At 44.2% G+C, this 23,599-nt stretch overlaps 1 long non-coding RNA gene across 1 annotated transcript; it reads left to right on the top strand.

The window, feature by feature from the left end:
• The first annotated feature begins 413 nt into the window (after positions 1-413).
• On the top strand, positions 414-22,599 carry LOC110138615 (uncharacterized). Its single transcript, XR_002314244.2, has 3 exons — positions 414-596; positions 14,317-14,406; positions 16,245-22,599. It is a non-coding gene; the product is annotated as an uncharacterized lncRNA (long non-coding RNA).
• Positions 22,600-23,599: the final 1,000 nt, after the last annotated feature.

Here is a 23,599-nt window from a genome sequence, read left to right as displayed (position 1 = left end):
TCCCACACAGACCCCCTCCTTCCTGCATCTTTGAGCCACAAGCTCCTCAAAATGTGGAACATCCTGAGAAACACGGAACACATACTGCCTCTGATTTTACAAGAGGACACTGAGGCTGGAGGATGAACCGAGCGGCCAAGGTCGTGGTGCCGGTGCTGCTGGGACAATCAGCAACCAGCCACCATTTGGAGAGCACATGCTCACTTTCCTCGACAGGAAGTGAACATTTAAACTACTTTGACCAAGAATGTAAAGTCAGGGATTGAAATAACCCACTTAGAGCCAGCAGAGCCTTTCAGGGCTTTCTCTTTTTCCCATGTAGTCAATATTTTGGATTCTGCAAACAAAAATATTCTGGAACAGGAGATCTGGTTTGATTGACACAACTGTACTGGTAATAGGAGAACTTGGAGAGCTGAGTTCCTCACCATCCTCCCCTCCATGCATCTCTTCCAGGCCTTCAACCAGCTTCCGAGAGAGAGCCGTGGGTCAGCAGTAGGAGGATCAGGACCGGCTCCAGTCAAACAGGGAGCCCTGGAGCCTGCCTCCCAGGGTCGGGGAGAGACAAGCTGGCAGAGCCTGTGTGTGCATGATGTGTAAGTAGCATGAGTTTTCCTTCTACTAAAAAATGATACAGTTCATAAGGAACACTCATAAAATGCAATAAGCATAAAAAAAGAAAGGTCACCATAGAGAAGCTCTAAGGATCTGCCCTCCATTTCACCAAAATATGACCATACAGCTTTTAACCCTCTTTTATTTTTTGTGATACATAAGTCTTTGCATGTTTCCCTGTAATGAATTCCTAGAGGTGGAATTGATGATTATATAAGATGAACACTTTAAACAGTATTAAAATACAGTATTAAAACAAAATAAACAGTATTATCAAACTGCTTTTCAAAAATTCTCAAAACTTCCCTGAGAACTGCACAATTCTTTACACCTTTCATCACGTGGCTGATCCAGGTCAGAAAAGGTGTCAAGGATCTGCGGGCCAAGCAGAAATATGGGAAGGACTAAGCTAAGGACCGTGTCTTCAGGGAATGGCATGTTGCATTCAAATTGTACTTTTATCTTACTAAGAGAATTTCTACAGATGTGCTGTGTGTCAGTTTTCAAAAATGAACGCAGGAAAGCAAAAAAAGCAAAGAACAAAAAACGAAGAGTGCCCGTTGTCTTCCTTGTATCTCCAGAAGGAACATCAGGCAGAGGATCACAAGGCTGCAACCTGGTTTGACCTTGTGTCACTGCATCATCACGTCACTGCACCTCTGGGTGGGGCGTGTTGATGCCACAGCGCCTCCCGAAGCTCCGCGCTCACCACCTCAGTGCAGAAGGTGCAGGAGGGGGCAGGGGCACAGACCGCCTCTTCACTTCTTCCCAGCAGGAGGGATGGCACCGCGAAGCAGGGGCGGCCGAGGCTGGCCTGTCTGCCCCCTTACTGGCCTCCAGGAGCCTCTTTTGTGTGATCCGAGCCCCGGCTGATTGGCAGCAAGGTGAGGGTGGTAGATTTCCTGTGTCTCTGACTCTCCATCCACAGTGGTCGCCCATCAAGGAAGGGAACCAAAAAAGACCAAGAAAGCTGCGTGGCACCATCTTTTCTGGCTCTGCCTTCCATGGCGCTTTCTTTCCCTCTTTCCTGGTCTTCTACCTCTCGCTTCAGCCCCTGTGAGGATGAGGCGAGGCAGGGAATCTGTGGGTGGTAGAGGAGGCACTGAATGGGGTGTGTAACGGTTATCCCCTGTGTCTGCTCTAGACGCACGGAGAGCTGACCCACGAGCTCAACAGATTGCCCTGGACTCTGTTCAGGGAAGACGCACTTAAGGTTGGGACTCCCCGAATGTCCCTCAGTCTCTTTACACCTGGCCTTTCTCTCTGCCCTTCAGCTGCCCTCAACCTTCCCCTCCATCCTCTGCAGACAGGATGTTACCCATGGGGTCCACCCTTCTCTTGCCAGGACCCTAGCTTCTTTGCCTCAGCGTGCTCAGGCTCTCCAGCCGGGACTTGCTCACACCAGTTTTTTCCACGCTTGTAACTGGACTGCTGACAGCTGGAGAAAGCCACACAGGCCTGTAGATAGACGGGCACCCCTCCAGACCAGTCACCCTGCACCACAGCCGGGCACTTAGAGCCTGCAGAAGCCTGCTGTCTGCTGCTGTTTCCCACTCTCCACAGAAGGACTTCCAAAACTTCTCCCTGTCCTGCAACAGTTGCCACTTACTGTACCACCCAACCTGCCCAAGGCACACATGCTTGTTTGTCAAGTGCCAACTGATCCCCCTCCAAGATTTCTGAAAGAATTAAGCACAATTATCGAATAGGAAATCCATTATTTTGAAGAGCTGACTCAAAATGGGGTGAGGGAAGGGATGTGACAAAGAGGAGAATGTAGCGAAGGGGCCTTCCTCTGGAAGGAAGGGAGACAAGTGTCGATTCCCCAACTTCTCAGGCTTCCTTTTAAAGCCTTCTTCCATCAGGTCTCACCCATCATGGTCAAGGGCTCCAGAGGAGATGGTGCAGATGGCCCCCTTCCCCACGGCCGGGTGGTGACAAGATTCTGGAGAGCAAACCCACTGGGTGTGTCTCTGTTATTCTGTAGGTGCTCCTTTAGATTCAAGATGACTGTGGTCAGGCAGTTTTCCACTGAGATTTGATTAATAATTTTTTTTCTGGGCTGTGTTCCCTGGGACATATTGAGGTTCGTGTTCAGTGGCTAGCTTTTTTCAGGCTTTTCATTTCTATCCAGTTCTCTCAGCTTTGGACATAGCACATAGCCACAGAAATGTGCACAGAGAATTCAGCGCACAAGAAATTTACATTTGACTCCTTGAACAGAAAGTCTCTGTATGTCCAGGGTGCTGGGGAGCAGAGGCCTCTTTCCACTCCTCAGGGGATGACCAGTTGCATGAGTCGGGCTCTGTCCTCTGTTGGTGGAAGGCCACCTTAACTTGCCAGAAAGGGGCAGCGGAGCAGGCTAGCAGGTATCCACTGCGAGGTTGAGGACCACGTGCATTCACTGAGAGCAGGGTGGGGCCCTGCCAGTCTGTTCGGACATGCTGCCAGCTGGCAGCAGGACTGAGTCCTCCCCCAGGAGAGCCGGAGAGCACGGAAGGCTGGCCTGGGCCCTGGCCTGGTGAGTGAGCAGAAGCTTTTGATGTATGGAATATCTAGTGAACACTGGCCAGGACAGCCCGGCTCCTCACAATTCCCTTCCCAGTTTTCTGCCGGGGACTTAAATTTTTTCTAAGGGAAAACTTCGCATTTGTTTTTGGTACCTTTAGTGTGTATGTTTGTCTTTGCTCTTGGTGCTAAGCCTCTGTGATTATCTATAGGAACTGGCAGAAGCAGTCTCTTCTTTTCTCACTTTGAGTGTTTGACCTTGTGGCCTTGTGTTCTTGTGAAACCTCTGCTGTGTAATCTCATCAGTTTCCTTCCTGTACAATCCTCCTGATTTCCCTTGGACTATCCCATGGGCATTTTTATGTCAGCAGACTGGAATGTTTCTCTCGTCCCTGGGAAAAGCTCCTCTGGTCTTAGTGAATTCAGAAGTGGAGGAATTCATAAGATTTAGGGAGTCTGCCTCAAATTGCCTCCTAGTATAACTTCCCACAAGGACTGGAGAAAGGTTAGAACATTCCCCTGCCGTGTCTGGGGATGGAGAGGGGCAGGTTCCCTTTTCCTGCCAAAGTCACGAAGAGCCAGCTGGGGCCACAAGCGCACTTGCCGCAGTCACGGGCCCAAGCAGAAGCAGCGATACTAAGGCCTACACAGTGGCACCTCCTACTCGCCCGTGTTGGACCACTCTTCCTCGTAAGACCGAGCAAAGGAGGAGCTGACAGATGAGGAAACCGAGCCTGGGAAAAGTCAGCCATTTCCTTAAAACTACACATTGCAGTAGATGGCAGAGAGAGGGTAACAGTTAGTCTTGTTTTGTTTTGAGCTTAGTGGTCCTGTAAGGTTGTATCAGGTTACAAGGAAGATAAATGCCTCTTGGGAACCTTGCAACATCCAGGCCTAGCCAGTCTTTAAGGCTGATTTTATCCAAAGCAGACAAATTCTTCATCTGATTTGAGGTGGTGTCAGGAAGCTCCTGGAGAAGGAAATGGCAACCCACTCCAGTGTTCTTGCCTGGAGAATCCTGGGGACAGGAGAGCCTGGTTGGCTGCCGTCTATGGGGTCGCACAGAGTCAGACATGACTGAAGTGACTTAGCAGCAGCAGGAAGCTCCAGTATTACATGCATGAAGTTCAGTCATTATAACCATTCTTTCATTTGATGGGTTGTTCCCAGTTACAGTTAAAATATCTTTGTGTGTATAATTCTTTGAGCATTTTTATACCCCTAAGTGTAAATTAATTTTTTGATTATTATTAAACATAGCAGCTAATTGAGAGCTGATTTCTTCCCTTCATGTATTTATTCTATCAACATGCATTTAATCTGGCCTGAGGACAAGATACTGTGTGAGGTGAAAGAGGAGGAAGACCTGTCTTCCTCCCTAAGTGAGCTTAAAATGCTACCATAAGATATCAAACAGTAAGCCTTAAGAATAACACAAATAGAAAAAAAAATCAATTGAGAGCAGGAATTAAGGATAAACAGCTGGGGAATTCAGAGTGCATGCTGAAAGGCAATAGGAAGGTTAAGCATTTGTGAAAGATGGTGAAGATCTCAAGTGGAGATGATCACGATGCAGGGGGTGCCAAGTGAACAGAAGCGGGGAAGGCATTCCTGGGGAGGGAAAGCTATAAGCAAAGGTGCTGGGGGTGGGAAACTGCCACATTTGGTTAGAGATTTCAAGTCGTTCAGTTTGACTTAAAGAAAAGGTGCCTGTGAAAGGATCAGTTCAGTTCAGTTCAGTCGCTCAGTCCTGTCCGACTCTTTGGGACCCTATGAATCACAGCACACCACGCCTCCCTGTCCATCACCAACTCCTGGAGTTTACTCAAACTCATGTCCATCGAGTCGGTGATGCCATCCAGCCATCTCATCCTCTGTCATCCCCTTCTCCTCCTGCCCCCAATCCCTCCCAGCTTCAGGGTCTTTTCCAATGAATCAACTCATCACATGAGGTGGCCAAAGTTTTGGAGTTTCAGCTTCAGCATCAGTCCTTCCAATGAACACCCAGGACTGATCTCCTTTAGGATGGACTGGTTGGATCTCCTTGCAGTTCAAGGGACTCTCAAGAGTCTTCTCCAACACCACAGTTCAAAAGCATCAATTCTTCAGCGTTCAGCTTTCTTCACAGTCCAACTCTCACATCCATACATGACCACTGGAAAAACCATAGCCTTGACCAGACGGACCTTTGTTGGCAAAATAATGTCTCTGCTTTTTAATATGCTATCTAGGTTGGTCATAACTTTCCTTCTAGGGAGTAACTATCTTTTAATTTCATGGCTGCAGTCACCATCTGCAGTGATTTTGGAGCCCAAAAAATAAAGTCTGACACTGTTTCCACTGTTTCCCTATCTATTTCCCATGAGGTGATGGGACCAGAGGCCATGATCTTAGTCTTCTGAATGTTGAGCTTTAAGCCAACTTTTTCACTCTCCTCTTTCACTTTCAAGAGGCCTTTTAGTTCCTCTTCACTCTCTGCCATAAGGGTGGTATCATCTGCATATCTGAGGTTATTGATATTTCTCCCGGCAATCTTGATTCCAGCTTGTGCTTCCTCCAGCCCAGCATTTCTCATGATGTACTCTGCATATAAGTTAAATAAGCGGGGTGACAATATACAGCCTTGATGTACTCCTTTTCCTATTTGGAACCAGTCTGTTGTTCCATGTCCAGTTCTAACTCTTGCTTCCTGACCTGCATACAGGTATCTCAAGAGGCAGGTCAGGTGGTCTGGTATTCCCATCTCTTTCAGAATTTTCCACAGTTTATTGTGATCCACACAGTCGAAGGCTTTGGCATAGTCAATAAAGCAGAAATAGATGTTTTCCTGGAACTGGATAATAGGAGATAAAGATTAAAAAGGCATTGTGAGGCCTGCGTTCAGAGGATCTTGAGTGCCAGGCCAAGGAGTATGGTCTCACCTGGTAGACAATGAAGACCCTGTGAAAGTTTGTGGACAGGAGAGTGCCAGGATTCAACCTGTGCTCGAGGAAGACTGATCTGGGGTGGACGGTGGTGAATTATGGCTTGGAGCTGCCTGGGGGATATTTCTTGAGGTCATCAAGGCTTGAACTAGGATGATAGTGGTAGGAACTGGAAGGGGAAACTCACCCATGAGATGGTCTCTTGGATATAGAGGAGCTTTGGTCACTGAGGGGGCGGGGGTGTCGAGCCTGGGTATGCGGGAGAATGTGGAAGAGAAAGAGCCAGCCCACAGAACCGGCTGAGGTGGAAATCTAAGGTATGCCCTATAGACACCGGGACTGCAGGGAGCAGGTGGCCTCCAGGCCCAGTGGGTTCTTACGGGTGGGGAGAGTAGTGAGTGACCATGACGGCAGGGAGGATCAGGGGAGGAGCGTGGCCAGCATTTGACTTCATTCACAACCGTTTTTACTCTGATGGGCCCTGTTCTGGGTGCTAGGATTCAGGATGACCAAGGACAAGTCACTGCTTGCCTGGAGCTTTTCTTTTTTAATAGGACATCCAAATTAGGTCAAATTCTTGGGCAGAGTGCTAAATCACAGCTTTCCTTCACTAGTTATCATTCTCAGTGTGGGACAATTTAGCATCTGTTGCACCTCAAACTAAAGACAGGACTTCCAGCTCCTCAAGGAGTTCTGAACTCTTCCCAGTCAATACCCCTGGCACCTGCCTACAGTTACCTGTAATGCCACCCACCTACCAGTACCTGCCCCCATCAGAAGTAAGTACTTTTCTGACTTCCATCATCACAGATTTATTGTTTGTTCTTAAACTATAAAATAAAGGTAATTACACATTTTAGGGAGCTTCTTTTGCTCAATATTGTGTTGTTGAATAGAATAATAACTTTGATTTCTTATTCTTTTTAAAATCTCAGGGTATTTCATTGCACAAATATCCCACATTCTATTTATCCATTCTACTACTGACAGACATGGGTTGTTTTCAGATCTTGGCTGTTAAGAACAGATCTGCCAGGAGCCTTTGCATCCATGATATTTGATGAACAAATGCACTCACTTCTCTTTGATGTTTTACCTAGGAGTAAAGTTGCTGGATATTCATTAACTGTATTAAGTACCTATTTTATATACAGCTCTGTGCTGGGTGTTTGATAATTATTAAATGTGAGCAGAAACATGGTCCTGTTCTCATTAATAGTCATAGTAAATGTGTGACTCTGAGAAAAAGGAAGATATAAGATATACTTTTACCTTTTTCAGCATGTAGAGGGCTGCTCACTTCCTGGAGACAAGTGATTAATGCGCCACTGCTGAGGCTGGACTAGAGGTGGGTTTCCAGTGGGGCTTGGGTGGAGAGAAGTGAGGAGTTCAGCTTGGCTGCCTGAGGGCCCTTTTGGCCCAGTCCTCGGGTACATTCCTTGGCCTGGGGGGCATTTCTGGCCTTGATCTCTGACTCTGGAGGTGGTTGGGATAATTGAGAGCTTATGCCCCACTCCCCAAAGACTGGTTTTAGCACATATCTAACCTGCATTTTAATATTATCCTTCTGACTGGAAGCATTTGGAAATGGTCCCTGCCCTGCTTTTAAAAGGTGGTGTTATTTTATGAACATTTAGACATTGATTAATAAAATTCCGAACCCATTAACTAATGGGGGAAACGCCAAACTTTTTTTGTGTATATCCAAGAGAGTAAATGTAATAAAAACTATCCCAAAAGGTAAGTTAAATTATATATAGCCTTTAGGTTTTTTCTTTCCCCCTCTTGATGGCCTCACCAGATGTTTTAAAATACAGGACACAGGCCTTTTTCCCCTTGTTTTCTCTAGGGAAAGAAGAGAGAAAACTTGGCTCAGCTCTACTTAACTTGGGGGAGGGAAAAAAAAAAAGTTGTAACAGGTATGCTGGGAATCCCCAAGCTGCTGGTTCATAAATATGAAGGCAAGGGAACAAAACTGTTGGTTTTATACCTAGTTTTTCTCACTCGCCTCCACCCACCCTTCTCAGATCAGGAATTCTGCTTTGACTCCTAAAGCAAGAAGCTGCGTTTGTCAGGTCCCCTGGGGCCGGGGAGGCGGGTGAGGACTGGGGGCGCGGCGGGGCGCGCTGAACGGCGTCCATCTTGGCTGATCCGTCTCCCGTCTCCCATCCCGGATGTGCGGGGCGAGGCCGTGGCTTGAGCAGCAGGGATGGCGGGTGCAGAGAGAGGGTCGGACCAGCAGCTCTCCACGAACTGCCTTCTGAGGCTCTGGGATTCTGTTGTAAACGCAGATTTTGATTTTTGCACCTTCCCTCAACCCCCATCCAGGTTCCCTGAATCTGAAAGGAAGTAAAACCGGCTACACAGTTGAGAGAGAGGATATGTCAAGTCCTTCAGGTCGCATCCTCTGTTTCCGCCATGATTAGCCATGGAAATAAACGTTTCGAACCTGGTGGCAGCGCTTCCCGCTTGGGCTCGGAGTTGGCTTCCGCAGAGCCGGGCCTCTCCTCTGCTTCTAGCACCTTCTGTGAGGTCTCGAAGACTTGTTTAGAAGGAAGAGCAGAAGTGGGGGGTTCTCTGAGGCTTTACCTAAGCCTTAAAATTCTCTTTGAGACCAGCGTTCCCAGTGTTTCCCTGGCGCACGGACTGCAGCGGGACGCCAGGAACCCCTTGGAGCACCGGCCGCAGACCCGACTCCTCCCGTTGCGGCGCCTCCGCGGCCGCAGAGTGGAAGGGGGAGGCCCTGCAGAGAACCACCCTGGCCCAGAGTGAAGGCAGGCCAGATCCTTCACAGTCGGTGGTGTGGGAACAGTCTCTTCACAGGAAGTGCAGACAGGCCAACTTTTATTCATCATCTTTAACTTCCCTTTGGGTAGAGTTTTCTATTCTGACTGCCCAGCAGAATCACTTGGAAAACTTAAACAAATGTATAAAAACACACAAATAACAAAAGCAAGTAATGAGCCTCACAGGCAGTTGGTAGGATGATGGAGTTTAAGTTCAGTTAGCGGCATATCCGTGCCCCTGCCATGTTTTAGTAGAGAAAGCTAGTGTCCTAAAACGTCTTAGAAATGCAGCCCCCTGGGACTACAACACAACCAGGATTCTAATAGGGAGTCCTGGGGGACCGGCAGGGGGAGGAGATGAAGTCAAGGGGAAGAGACTGGGGAGAGACAGGGCAGTGAAGAAGGAAGAAAGAAATCGAGACTGCAGTTGGCCCTCTGCCAACTCTGTGACCTTAGGAGAACCCTCTAATCTCAGCTGGGCTTGGGAAGATTGAGGAGACAGCATAGCATATGTTTAAGAAGGTGAGCTTTGAGGCCACACTCTGGATTTATCTCAACTCTACTGTTTATCAGCTGTGTGACCTTGGGCAAGTGATGTAATCTTTCTTAACTTCAGCTTCCTCATCCATAAAATCAGGATTATGGAGTTGTCCTGAGCTTTAGACGGAATAATGTAGGTAAACTTCTTGGAAAAGTACTTGACACGCATTAAGTCTTATATGCAGAGTACATCATGAGAAATGCTGGGCTGGAAGAAGCACAAGCTGGAATCAAGATTGCTGGGAGGAATATCAATAACCTCAGATATGCAGATGACACCACCTGAAGAGGAACTCAAAAGCCTGTTGGTGAAAGTGAAAGAGGAGAGTGAAAAAGTTGGCTTAAAGCTCAACATTCAGAAAACTAAGATCATGGCATCTGGTCCCATCACTTCATGGAAAATAGATAGGGAAACAGTGGAAACAGTGTCAGAGTTTATTTTTTTGGGCTCCCGAATCACTGCAAGTGGTGACTGCAGCCATGAAATTAAAAGGCGCTTACTCCTTGGAAAGTTATGACCAACCTAGATAGCATATTAAAAAGCAGAGACATTACTTTGCCAATAAAGGTCCGTCTAGTCAAGGCTATGGTTTTTCCAATGGTCATGTATGGATGTGAGAGTTGAACTGTGAAGAAAGCTGAGCACCAAAAAATTGATGCTTTTGAACTGTGGTGTTGGAGAAGACTCTTGAGAGTCCCTTGGACTGCAAGGAGATCCAACCAGTCCATCCTAAAGGAGATCAGTCCTGGGTGGTCATTGGAAGGACTGATGCTGAAGCTGAAACTCCAAAACTTTGGCCACCTCATGTGATGAGTTGACTGACTGGAAAAGACCCTGATGCTGGGAGGGATTGGGGGCAGGAGGAGAAGGGGACGACAGAGGATGAGATGGCTGGATGGCATCACCGACTCGATGGACATGGGTTTGGGTGGACTCTGGTAGTTGGTGATGGACAGGGAGGCCTGGCGTGCTGCGATTCATGTGGATGCAAAGAATCGGACATGACTGAGCGGCTAAACTGAACTGAACTGAAGTCTTCAATGTATTTGTTATTGTTATTTTCTGTCTCCAGGGTCAGCTGATGGAAGCCACGCAGACAGCATTTTTACCTTGTGCATGATCAATTTATTTAATATAGATAATGACTCTTCATAGGGCTACTCATTTGATACCTTACTTATTTTAAGGCTATTATGTGTATGTGTTGGGAGGAAAGGAAATGGACCAGATAGTGACAAACAATCCTTGGTTCCTTCACAAATAATGTACTGTGGAGGTTAGAGTTTAATGCTTAGTGTGTATTTTGAAGATTGTTATTCTAGAACTTCCAGATGTACAAGCTGGATTTAGAAAAGGTAGAGGAACCAGAGATTAAATTGCCAACATCCATTGGATCATAGAAAAAAGCAAGCAAGTCCCAGAAAAACATCTACTTCTCCTTCACTGACTATGCTAAAGCCTTTGTGTGGATCACAACAAACTGTGGAAAATTCTTCAAGAGTTGGGAATACCAGACCACCTTACCTGCCTCCTGCAAAACCTGTATGCAGGTCAAGAAGCAACAGTTAGAACTAGTCATGGAACAACGAACTGGTTCCAAATTGGGAAAGGAATCCATCAAGGCTGTATCGTCACCCTGCTAATTTAACTTATATGAAGTGTACATAATGCAAAATGCTGGGCTGGATGAAACTCAAGCTTGGATTCAGATTTCCAGGAGAAATACCAATAACCTCAGAAATGAAGATGATGCCATCCCAATGGCAGAAAATGAAGAGGAACTAAAGGGCTTATTGATGAAGGTGAAAGAGAGTGGAAAAGCTGGCTTAAAGCTCAACATTCAAAAAACTAAGAACATGGCATCTGGCCCCATCACTTCATGGCAAATAAATGGGGAGAGAAATGGAAACAATGACATATTTTATTTTCCTGGGCTCCAAAATTGCTGTAGATGGTGACTGCTGCCATGAAATTAAAAGATGCTTTCTCTTTGGAAGAAAAACTATGACAAACCTAGACAGTGCATTAAAAAGCAAAGACGTCACTTTGCTGACAAAAATAGTCTTGTCAAAGCTATAGTTTTTCCAATAGTCATGTACAGTGTGAGAATTGGACCATAAAGAAGCCCGAGTGCCATGCTTTTAAACTGTGGTGATGGCAAAGACTCTTGAGAATCAGTTGGACAACAAGGAGATCAAACCAGTCAATACTAAAGGAAATTAGTCCTGAACATTTATTGAAAGGACTGATGCTGAAGTAGCTCCAGTAGTTTGGCCAACTGAAGTGAAGAATTGCCTCATTGAAAAAGACCCTGATGCTGTGAGAGATTGAGTATTGGAGGAGAAGGAGGTAACAGAGGATGAGATGGTTGGATGTATCATTGACTTAATGAATATGAGTTTGAGCAAACTCTGGAAGATAGTGAAGGACAGGGAAGCCTGGTGTGCTGCGGTCCTTGGGGTCACAGAGAGTCAGACACCACTGAATGACTAAACAACAACAAAATCCTCCTCTCCATCTTCTAGTTTTTATTCTAAACTTTTGTCTTAGGACAAAGTAGGTTTTGCTGCATTAAAGACCCAGAAATCTCATTGGCTTCACCCAACCCAAGTTCCTTTTTCACATACATGCTATGTCCTCTGTGTGTTGGCAGAGGGCATGCCACGTCTGTCCATCTCTTGAGACCCAGGGCAGAGGCTCCATCTTGCTGTGCTTCCCAGATCTTCATGGCTGTGGGAAGGAAATGTGGAAAATGATGTACTGTTTCCTAAGCTTCTACAGAAGTAACACTAGGGCATTTCTCTGAAGCTGGACTGCTTTATTAAGTACTGAGTCTTTCCTTTCCAGCTATGGTTTTCTTTATAATTTTATAGTCACACTTTTCTTGATTCTGCTTTTGGAGAAAGCATTGTAAAAATAATAAGCTAATGGTGATTTTTATCACTATCAAATCAGACCTCCTTCTTAGTCTCACAAGAGATGTTGGCCCCAGTGCAAGGAGAATGTGTTAAAAAATATATTTTAATAAGTTTCTTCCTTTTCATATTTTTCATTATTTTCAGCATATTGTTTCCCCAAATTCCTGGTTTTCCAAAATCCTCAAGAAAAATGTCTGAAAGAGTCATACTCCTTTATCATCACCCGCTACAAAAACTTGAGTACAATTGGCATCTGGTCATCTCACATGCTCAACCCAAATGTCTGATGTGTGGTAGTCAAGGCAAGTGAGATGCTTCCAGGGGCATGACCCTCTCCTTCATCATGTCCATAGTCAGAACGTCTGTGGAATTGATCTCTGCAGCCGAAAAAATAGATGTCAGTAAAGTAGGTGGGCCATTCATGGAGCAAACACTTATTGAGTGCCTATTCTATGCTGGACACTGGGCCAGTTCTTCTCAGTCAGCCACAGTGATTCAGGTGGACTCAGATCTTGGCAAGGGAAGAAAGCAAGTGTGGAGCTCCCCAGAGAGCAAGCTGATGCAGTGTGACCCTGTGACCTTTCCTCTCGTTTCCTATTTCAGACTCCTCTCCTAGTGGGACCTGAATGTTCCACCATGCTCACTGTTATCCTGTCCTCTGTTACTGCCTTTCCTCCACCAAGGCTGAGGTGCCGGTTCAAATCCTACCCATCCTTGGAAACCAGTTGAAGACTTACATCTTTCCTCAGCTCTGAAGGCTTTCAATACTCACCCCTTCTCCTTATCTTACGAAAGCCCATAGAACATGCCTCTCTGCTACCTGTTAGGGAAACCACCTACATATGCTTTATGACTTAACCATTTTGGGGAGGCAGTCTATTCTCTTTATATCAAGTTTCTTTAAGAAAATGGTCTTGTTTCCTCTCAAGTTAATGGATTCAAAGTAGCTAACCCATTGGAGGTATCTGTGGTTCGGTCCTACACATCTTTCAGTAAGAGATGCATGAGAAGTAAATATTGAATAGGAGGAAACTTGCTCTTGCTCTCTCTCTTTCTTTTTTTCCCCCCAGGAAGATGGAAAGAGAAGTTGTGACTACCTTTATCCCTATGGCTTTGCCTCCTAGCCTTCTATCCTTGGGCACATGAGATTTTTTTTTGTTTGTTTTGGTGGCTTAAAACAACAGGAATTTATTCTCTACACTTCCTGAGGCCAGAAGTCCCAAATCAAGATGTCAGCAAAGTTGGTTCTTTTTGGATGCTCCAAGGGAGAATCTGTGCCATGCCTCTCTCCTAGCTGCTGCTGGCAAGCCTGGTGTTGCTTGGGTTATGGGTGCATCTCTTCATCTTCACCTTTGTCTTCACATGGTGATTTCCCCTCCACTCATTTCTGTGTGTCCGCATCTCTTCTTAGAAGAGCACCGTTCTTTGGATTTGGGGCCCACCTTAATCTAGTATGACCTCACCCTAACATAACCCTAACATAGCTAATTACAGCTGCAAAGACTGTGTTTCCAAATAAAGTCACATTCTGAGATTCTGGGTGAACATAAGTTTTGGAGACATACTGTTGAACTCACTGCATTAACTAAAGGCCACAAATATTTTCTTCTATGTTTTCTTCTACAAGTTTTATTACTTTTGCTGTCACATTTAGTTCTGTGGTGCATATTGGTTTAATTTTTGTATGTGATGGTAGTTATAGGTAAATGTTTGCTTTTGTTCTTATGCAATCCAATTACTCAAAAACTATTTGTTGAAAAGATTGTCTTCTACCTTGAATTGCCTTTGCATCTTTGTTGAAAATTGATTGATCATATATGTATGAGTCTATTACCAGACTCTGTTGACTTTTTGGTCAATGTCACACTGTCTTGATTCCTATAGTTTTATAGTAAGTCTTGAAATCAGGTATAGTGAATACTGTAGCAAAATTCTTCAGAATTATTTTAGGCATTGTAGTTAAATTGCTGTTTTATATAGTTTTGATAATCATATTTATTGGGGCATCATATTTATTGAAATAGGTTGAAGACAGAGTGGTCTCAGTATAAGTTGAGATAATCTGCTGTGAAAAACAACACACAAAGGTGCCAGTAGCTACAGAAGGACATGTGGTAAGAGTGTATATTTCTTTTATTTTTTGTCTTAAAAAAATTTATTTATTTTAATTGGAGGCTAATTAAGTTACAATATTGTGGTGGTTTGTGCCATATATTCACCTGAATCAGCCATGGGTGTACTTGTGTTCCCCATCCTGACCCCCCCCCCCCCCCCCCCGCCACCAATCCCATCCCTCTGGGTCATCCCAGTGCACCAGCCCTGAGCACCATGTCTCATGCATTGAACCTGGACTGGTGATCTGTTTCACATATTGTAATATACACGTTTCAATGCTATTCTCTCAGATCATCCCACCCTCGCCTTCCCCCACAGAGTCCAAAAGTCTGTTCTTTACATCTGTGTCTCTTTTGCTGTCTCACATATAGGGTCACTGTTACCCTCTTTCTAAATTTCATATACATGCGTTAATATACTGTATTGGTGTTTTTCTTTCTGACTTACTTCACTCTGTATAATAGGCTCCAGTTTCACCTATCTCATTAGAACTGATTCAAATGCATTCTTTTTATTTTATTTTTTTTCATTTTATGTATTCTTTTTTAAAATTTCATTTTATTTTATTTTTTTCCATTTATTTTTATTAGTTGGAGGGTAATTACTTTACAGAATTGTAGTGGTTTTTGCCATACATTTTGGGGAATACATGTAAATCCATGGCTGATTCATGTAAATGCATTCTTTTTAATAGTTGAGTAATATTCCATTGTGTATATGTACCACAGCTTTCTTATCCATTCGCCTGGCAATGGATATCTAGGTTGCTTCCATGTCCTGGCTATTATAAACAGTGCTGCAATGAACACTGGGGTGCATGTGTCTCTTTCAATTCTTGTTTCCTCTGTGTGTATGCCCAGCAGTGGGATTGCTGGGTCATATGGCAGTTCTATTTCCAGTTTTTTAAGGAATCGCCACACTGTTCTCCATAGTGGCTATATTAGTTTGCATTCCCTCCAACAGTGTAAGAGGGTTTCCTTTTTCTCCACACCCTCTCCAGAATTTATTGCTTGTAGACTTTTTGATAGCAGCCGTTCTGACCAGAGTGAGATGGTACCTCACTGTGGTTTTGATTTGCATTTCTCTGATGAGTGATGTTGAGCATCTTTTCATGTATTTGTTAGCCATCTGTATGTCTTCTTTGCAGAAATGTCTGTTTAGGTTCTTTGGCCCATTTTTTGACTGGGTCACTTATATTTTTAGAATTGAGCTGCAGGAGCTGCTTGTATATTTTGGGGATTAATTCTTTGTCAGTTGCTTTGTTTGCTATTATTTTCTCCCATTCTGAAGGCTGTCTTCTCACCTTGCTTATAGTTTCCTTTGTTGTGCAAAAGCTTTTAAGTTTAATCAGGTCCCATTTGTTTATTTTTGCTTTTATTTCCATTACTCTGGGAGGTAGGTCATAGAGGATTGTGCTGTGATTTATGTCAGAGAGTGTTTTGCCTATGTTTTCCTCTAGGAGTTTTATAGTTTCTGGTCTTACATTTAGACCTTTAATCCATTTTGAGTTTATTTTTGTGTATGGTGTTAGAAAGTGTTCTAGTTTCATTCTTTTACAAGTGGTTGACCAGTTTTCCCAGCAGCACTTGTTAAAGAGACTGTCTTTTCTCCATTGTATATCCTTGCCTCCTTTGTCAAAGGTAAGGTGTCCACAGGTGCCTGGATGTATCTCTGAACATTCTGCTTTGCTCCATGGATCTATGTTTCTGTCTTTGGGGCACAGGAGAGCTTTAGGGGCAGTGTAGGCAGAGGCCAGAGGACATCACCACTGCTGTGTGGACGCACTGATGTCAGGATGCCAGGCACTGGGGCTTTCATTTGCTGTCTTCTTCTGCAGGCACCTCGGAGCGCCTCACATCAGTGTTCATCACGAAGATGCTGAGAGAAGAAGATGGATGGAAAAGATGTATTCAGACAAAATTAACTATAAAATTTACTTATAATTTAATTTCTTCACTAAGAAATGTCTGTTGTTTTCACAAGGGAAAATGTCTTCAGTGGAATCAAAAGGCTGCAGAAACAAGGGGTTGAAGTGATGTCCATGATCTGGAATAATCAGTCCATTTTTAGTTCCTGGTTCTGAATGCCCCCAACCCCCTTCTTAACCTCCCATGCAGGAGGATTTACTGGTTCCCTGATCCCATAACTTAACTTTCTTCCTCTCTTTTTCTTTTGGATTATGGATGTCTACTTGAGTTAGGCTGTAATAACATAACGTATCACTGTTGACCATTCAGTGCTATGTTTTGAGCCTTTTGACTAAATAGAATAAATTAGTGTCTTATTTTAATAATGGTGTCATTTGAGAAGGGTAAGCTTATGTAAAGTAAGAGATAAGCTGCACAGTTAGGGAAAAGACTGAATAAAAATGACACTTGTCAAAAGAAGTTGCTGAATTTTCTGCCACTCTTGCCCTGGGCCAAGTTTCCCCTATACTCGGATCTACCTGCAGGCAGGTTTCAATATCCTCAACAGGAAAACCTATCATATTTTCAGTCCTCCACCTTTCTGTAGTTCTTAGGGGTTCTTAGGGACAAAATGCCTGTTCCTCATTCATTACTTGAAGTGTTGCAAGCTCTTCTTCCTGGAAGAGCTTACCTCCTGCTCAGCCCTTTCTTTAAATTTCCTGCCAAAGTTATTTTAAGCACCCCTCCCTCAGTTTATTCTCTCCTAGGGAAACTTCAGTGACTCTGCAAGGAAGCCCGAGGGCTTTACCTTCTATTCCAAAGGCCACCACTTTGCTCCTCTTCCCACTCAGCCCCCTGTGCTCCCAGTCAGATTTTTTCCAGCCACACCTCGTCTCATGGCCTTCCAGTCACTCTTTCCCTATTCCCACACTTCCAGAAACCTCCAGTTTCTTTCTGATGCCTTTCCCAAATGCTTGGGAGAAGAATGGGTCTCTCTCCTGGAAAGCCATCCTCACAGTGGCTCATTTTGCCACTCATTAATCTTTACCTAATGAAAATGATAATAATAACAGTAACAATAATAGCAATAGCTAACATGCCTAACACTTTTTAGGTGCTTGTCACAGTCCAAAGCATTTTACATAAACCAACTGATTTAATTCTGGCCAAAATCCTTTGCAGGCTTCCCTGGGGGCTCAGATGGTAAAGAATCCGCCTGCAATGTGGGAGACCTGAGTTCAATCCCTGGGTTGGGAAGATCCCCTGGAGGAGATCACAACAACCCATTCCAGTATTCTTGCCTGGAGAATCCCCATGGACAGAGGAGCCTCATGGGCTACAGTCCATTGGGGTTGCAAAGAAGCGAACGTGATTGAGTGACTAAGCACACAAAACCCTTTGAAGTGGTGTATAGTTAATTTTATGTGTCGATTTAGCCAGGCCAGGGTGACCAGGTATGTGGTGAGACATCATTTCAAAGGTTTTTGTGGGGGGTATTGTTGGATGAGATTAACATTTAAATTGGTGAACTTTGAGTAAAACAGACTGTCTTCTATAGTGTGGGCGGGCCTCATCTAATCAGTTGAAGGCCTGACTAGAACAAAAGTCTGACCTCCCTCAAGCGAGAGGAAATTCTGCCTTCGGATGATCTTCAGCTGTCACCTGCAATGTTTACTGTTTACTCTCTGTTGAGTCCCCAGCCTGCCGGCCCACCTTTCAGACTGTGGACTTGCCAGTCTCCCTAATTGCATGAGTCAACTCCTCAATACATCTTTCTATATAGAAATAGGATATATACACATCTTATTAGTTCTACTAAACCCTGACTAATTCCAGTAAGTATTTTTATGATTTTCCTGTTCTGCAGATGTGATAACTGGGACACAGAATTTAGGTAACTTGCCGAAGGTTATCAGTACTGTAAGTGGTGCAGTTGAGAGTCTGTCCAACCCCCGGGTCTGTGTTTTTTTGCCACAAGATTAAATACATGTCATTTGTGCTGCATTCAGAACTGTTGGTTCATCAGTCAGTCTTGTGTATCTTTTATTTGTTTTTTTAGTTATCGGCTTTGAGAAGACAGAATCTGGTGAATGTACTCGTAGAGTCCTAGGCTAGACTTGTGAAAGGAAGGTGTTTGGGGAAGTTGCTGAAACGTGGATGGAGCTCATTGTAAAGGCAGTCAATGGTCTGCATTGTTTACTCCTTGACCATCTTCCTTTCTACAGATGTTCATCTCAGGACAGCTGAGTACGGTCCTTTGTTTCACCACGGCAGGACGTTTTAGGCAGTATTTTATGAATTACACTTTGAGTTCCCTAAAGTGTAAAAAGTTACACTTTGAGTTCAGAATAAAAGATATGCCACATTTTAGAAGAGTTGGATCTTTAAAAGTTTCAGCATATGTGCTCACCTTCTGTATACCGCAGAGCGCAGCACAGATAAGAGTTCAGATCACACTTGCTATTCTGAGGCAGACAGACGCATTCCAGGCAGGGAGATGTGCCGCTGAGTCTAAGGGAACGCACAGCCGCGCGAGCAGCATCTCTGTGCCTGCCCGGAGCTTCATCTCCTTGGGGTGGGAGCGTGGGGGCAGCTCTCCTAGCCTGACATTCGTGCTCGCTGTCCCTCAGGCCTTGTCTCAATGGATCTGTGTTTAAGGCCCTGATGTAAGCCTCTTGTTGCTAAAAGTCAGTGAGAGCTCTGTGACTTCCACAGCCCGATGGGCACCTTTGCTCTTGGAGCCGTCTTCATTTTCCACTGGCCTCATGTGGTTGTTTCCGCAGGCGTTTTGTTTTATTTTCTGGAGTACTAAGCAAGACCAGCAGGGTAGAATGGGTGCCCAGCAGTAGAACTTTGTCTGTCTGTCTGTCTGTCTGTCTGTCTCTCTCTCTCACACACACACACAACACAAGACACATGCACACACACAGAGTCTTCTTTAGGCAGGTCGCCACAGCACTAAGCACTATTTTCACCCTTTCAGGCTATCAGGCACCAGAGTGTTTAAAGTTTTAATAGGCTTGGAGGTGACCCTGAAGTCCACCACCATTTATATTCATCTGTAATTTATGGCTGCCTCTTATTTAGTTGGTTGAGCAAATTGTACCTAAGAGTATTCTTTGAGACTTGGCAGCCTGGTGTACAGTTTCACGATTCAGCAGTGTTTTTGCCAAATATTTGGCTTTTCTCCCCGCTTTCTTTTGGATGACATTCTCAAATACTTCATTTGGAGCTTTGGTCTGGAACACACTTTATCAGACACCTTTTGTGTGCCAAGAGACCCCTTATCCATTCTGTTGAGGCTGACTTTCCACATGCTAACACGTTTATTTCTAAATTGCTTTTAAAGTCACATTAAAGCCATGTTTCCAAATAACATAAGGTGACGTGTGGTGCGTTTGGACCTCTTGGTGCCTGTTGCTTCTCCCCACGCCCTCCACCCTTCTCTGGATTTCAGTTGAGGGGAAATTCTTCTCTAAGTGGAGAGGTGAGGGTGATGGTGCCTAACCAAGCCATAAAATTAATGTTTATTGCAGAAATAAAAGGGCTTACTTTGTTATGAGGTATGTGAGGACATGTTTTGGCCTCATTTCATGTGCTCAGTCTAACCATGCCCCAAAGATTAAATCAAGGCTATTATGGGTATAATTTATTTCTCTTTCTAGGCTGTCATCATGTGTGTCAATTCGGGATATTGTGTTTTCCCACTTTCAGGAGTAAGGTCCATATCTGGCACACACAGATGGAAGGCCATCTATGAAACGTCCCTGAAGCAATTTGTTTTCAGTTTCACCAAATCTGATTTTCTAGCCAAGTCCAGGACTACTTACTCCCTTCTCTATTCACTAAGCGTTATGGAGATCATCACCCTGAAGAACTTGGCTCCCAGTGGTGCTCCCTCCAAACAAGTATTATGATTAATACACTGTAATCATGTAATCTGCTAGAAAAATGTGGTCTGAACACAAAATGTGCAATAGAATTAGTCCTCCACTCACACCATTAATCTTCCTTTAAGATTTGAAGAGGGATTAGCAGTTAAATCTTTTAACATTCTTTTTTATAAGTGGAGAATAATTTAACCATCCTAACCCTTTGTGATAAGGGAGTGGGGATTTAGGTTTAAATGTGAAGTATAAGCTTCCCAGAACTCTTCCTTCAGGATCCCTGTTACACGTGTGGGCCAACGGAGAAGTGTCTGTGGCCACACTGCCGCCCACTCTGAACTCTCTCCTGCCCGTCCCCCCGTGTTCTGTGTTGCCGCCTCTTGCTCTTATCTCAGGGTTCAGAGATGCCTAATATGAATACAGTTTGTGTGTACTGGTGGCTGAGGCATGGAGACTGTGTATAAGACCCTTGATTCTTTTTCAGTCTGAGTACTTTTTCTCTTCAGCATCGCTTCTGCAAACTAAGAGCAGATAAAGTGTCATCAGACTATGCCAAATGACATTCAAAGACACTTGAATAAGAAATAAATGGGAAGAAGCACATTTTCCCTCTACTCAGAGGCTTCAGTGCCTACACACACAGGGAGACTTCTGCCAAATGCTTCTCCATGGCATTACAGGACACAGGGTTTCAGAATCAGTTTCCTTCCATGAACCTCAGGACAAGGGTGTGCAAAGGGGAGGCTGATTCTGTGATATTTATTTCTTTCTTTTTGTGTGGCTAGAACTAATGCAAACAGGTTATTATTTTGCTAAAAGTGCTCATAGGCCTCTTATTTTGCTAGAAAGTAAGGTAATGCTCAAAGATTAATGGAGACATATCAAAACCACAGAGGAACCAGCTTGAAAGTGCTCCTCCTGGTCGATCTGGGTCAATGTAAGCATAATAATGAATATGATAGTAATGGATTATAATACACTGAATAAAAATCTACGAGTTCATGCTGACACAAGTAGAAAAATAAATAGGAGAAATACATGCTGACTAACAATCATGGAATCAAAAATAATAAAAAAGAATAAAATAGAATGTCATGTAATAAATACAGAAGGAATGATGAACTTAGAAAATCGACCACTGATGCAAAAGCTCGTGGGTGAAAGTTTGGTAAGGAACAGGATGCTTTCATAAGCTAAGGGGCTGTTGTGATGAGCTTAGTTGTTCAGTTGAGTCCGATTGTCTGTGACCCCCTGGACAATAGCCCACCAGGCTCCTCTGGCCCTGGGATTTCTTAGCCAAGAATACTGGATTGGTTTGCCACTTCTTCCTCAAGGGATCTTCCCAACTCAGGGATAGAACCTGCGTCTCTTACATCTCAGGCTTTGGCAGGAGCTACCAGGGACGCGCAAGAGTACTGGAGTGGGTAGCCTATCCCTTCTCCAGGGGAACTTCCAGACCCAGGAGTCAAACCAGGGTCTCCTGCATTGCAGGTGGATTCTTTACCAGCTGAGTTCCCTGGGAATCTTAAAGGGCCTCCCCACAAATTACTTGTTAATTACATAGGAAAAAAAGAATTACTTCACAGTGGAGAAGTCCTGTGAACACCACCTTATCCAAGTGATGGAGGTCAACATCGGCAATAACAAAATTCACTGAGAGCAGAGCCTCCTCATCTGAGCCCTGAGGAGTATGCAGCCTGGCCCTTTGATGTTTCTACCAAAAATGCATGATCTGAATCTGATTGTGAGGAAAATAAATGGTCTGTGATCTTCAAAGTGAATAGGCCAACAAAAACAAAGGCTGGGTAAGTGTTCTCCTCTGAAGGAGACTGAGAAACGTGACCCCCAAATGCAGAGTGTGTGCCTGGTGTGAATCTTGTAAAGTTCATTTGGGGACCTTTGACAAATGCTGGAAATGGCCTGTGTAGATAAAGAGAATTGCACTAAAATTAACTGCACTGTGGTTTTGTAAAAGACTGTCCTTGTTTGTAAGAAATATACTCTGAAGCATTCAGGGGTAAAGGCATATAATGTCTTCACATTACTCCCAAATGTTTCAAAAAATAATATGCATGTATATGTATACATACATATACATATGTGTGTGCACACAGAAAAAAATACATGCAGGTGACCACATATATTTACATGTGTATCTTTATCAATCATCTTTTTATTACCTCTGTATATATTTGTCTTCTATCTACCTATCATCTACTGGTCTATCTGGAGAAAGAGAATGATAAAACAAATGGAATAAAATAAACAATTGATGATTCAGGGTAAAGGGTATATGGGGTGTACCTTGTACTGTTTTTATAACCTAAATTTTAAATTATTTTAAAATAAGCTAAAATACTTATAGAAACAAGTATGATTAAATTTGATGTCAACAAACAGCATGGGAAATCCACTACTGCACTACACTTGCTTTCTGTCCGACCCTGCTGGCTACTCTCTGAACTCTGGGACTCAGAGCCGGGGCGAGGAGTCTTTTCTCCTATCTGTGGTTGTTACACTGAGATCACAAACTCACCCTTCACAAAAGGTTCAGAGTGATTTATAATAGGAGAATCTTAGATATCTTTGCAGTTAAGAATAATGGTAGTGGTTTCTCTTCAGTGGGCCTTAGGTGCTCAGCAGGAACTATGTCATCCTGTCTAATCCTTGCTGCCACTCAATTTGACGAGGATTCAAATCCTCTTTGTCAGTTCCTCCACACTTAATGATGTAAATGGACGTGGCAGCCCACTAGAAACAATTCATGGAGAAGCCCATTGGTGAGCCCCTGCACAGTGAATTGTGTCCAGTAAGTGGTGGGTAAGCTTCTTTTCCGCAGGTTTTCTGCAGCAGTATTAGTTCCAATTTAACCATCATACCATGGATGGACATTTATTTTATTTTGGCAAGAGTAATGTATTTAAACACACAAACAAGCATTTTCTTTCTTTCCCTCTTATATGCAAACATTCCACTGCAAAGTCATCAACAAAACTTGACGACATTCCCAGAAATACATTCTAAAATAAAAATGTAATCTTCAAATCAATGCACAAGTGCTATGAGTGAAAGAAAGTGAAAGTGTTAGTCTCAGTCATGTCTGACTCTTTGTGACACCATGGACTGCAGCCCGCCAGACTCCTCTGTCCATGGACAAGGATACTGGAGTGGGTTCCATGCCCTTCTTCTGGGGATCTTCCTGACCCAGGGATCGAACCCAGGTCTCCTGAACTGCAGGCAGATTCTTTGCCATCTGAGCCACCAGGGGAGCCCTGCACAAGCACTCTGTGCGTGTGCTTAGTTGCTCAGTCAAGTCCAACTGTCTGTGACCCCCCTGGACTGTAGCCCACCAGGCTCCTCTGTCCATGGGATTCTCCAGGTAAGAATACTGGAGTGGG

The sequence above is a fragment of the Odocoileus virginianus genome, chromosome 12 (assembly GCF_023699985.2).
Source record: "Odocoileus virginianus isolate 20LAN1187 ecotype Illinois chromosome 12, Ovbor_1.2, whole genome shotgun sequence".
In the NCBI taxonomy this organism is placed as follows: Eukaryota; Metazoa; Chordata; class Mammalia; order Artiodactyla; family Cervidae; genus Odocoileus; species Odocoileus virginianus.
Note: the sequence above shows the minus strand (reverse complement) of the source record. Positions and strands in the feature narration are given on the sequence as shown.